Genomic DNA, 1,080 nt, shown 5'->3' on the forward strand with positions numbered 1-1,080 from the left:
ATTATATTATTGAAATTTGACAATAACGAAAGACAATTTGTTGAGTGAGCGTGTGTGTGACTATACTACTCATCAATATAAATATTAAATTTATTTATTTTAAGGATATAATAATAAAAATAAATGTAGCACGCACAAGATACAAAATTATACAGGTAAGGAATTTATCATGACACGAATTAGGAACTTGTTATAATGTAATGCATGTTTATTATTCTAGCAACCTTAACTAAAATTATTGGGTAGGCTATGATCATCATTTCCAAAATCGATCATCCATATTTCTGGACTCGATCAAATAATATCAATATGGGTAAGTAATTGTTGATCATTAAACTAATAATAAAGAAATGCAAATTCATTAGGTTTTACTAATAATAAGAATCAAACTGAAAATTTTAATTATGATTTCCTAAATTAATGTTACTTAAGAATACAATCTTTATTTTAGGAGCCTTAATTAAGGCCCTCCTATGGGTGCTAATTAAGAAAGTAGTGTCCTGGAAGGGTTTGAAGAGTTTGGTAGTTGCAATAAAGCTGGAGACTGAAGATTCTCTCCTTTTTGGATTTGATTGTTCTTACTACACGCATATGTTCCATGATCTACATGAATATGATAAGTAGGGTGGACTACTTTTTTAGTATGATTATTGGATTTATGTATATATACAACCATTGGTTACTATATCACGTTTGCTTAATATTCACAAATTAAAACAACATTTATTTATTTTTATTTTTTATTTTTTGGTTTTCCTATCTTATTCATTACAAATCTAAATTCTATTAGTTCTTACCTAGAATTAGATTCAAAATATCGACACTTAAGCTGTATTTATTTACAGAAATAGAATTTAGAGATATAAAATCATATTTAACAGAACCGATATAAATAGAAATAATGTGTACAAAAATATTAAATTAGTATATTTTGTATTCATTCTAAAAAAAAAAATATAAAAATACTAACAAAAAATTCAACTTATTTTTTTTCATCATTCTTATTAATTTTTTATAATTATATTTTTTATTATTATATTTTTGTCTCAAATTTTTTGAATAAAAATAAATTAAATTTTA

This window comes from Arachis duranensis, chromosome 7 (assembly GCF_000817695.3).
Source record: "Arachis duranensis cultivar V14167 chromosome 7, aradu.V14167.gnm2.J7QH, whole genome shotgun sequence".
In the NCBI taxonomy this organism is placed as follows: Eukaryota; Viridiplantae; Streptophyta; class Magnoliopsida; order Fabales; family Fabaceae; genus Arachis; species Arachis duranensis.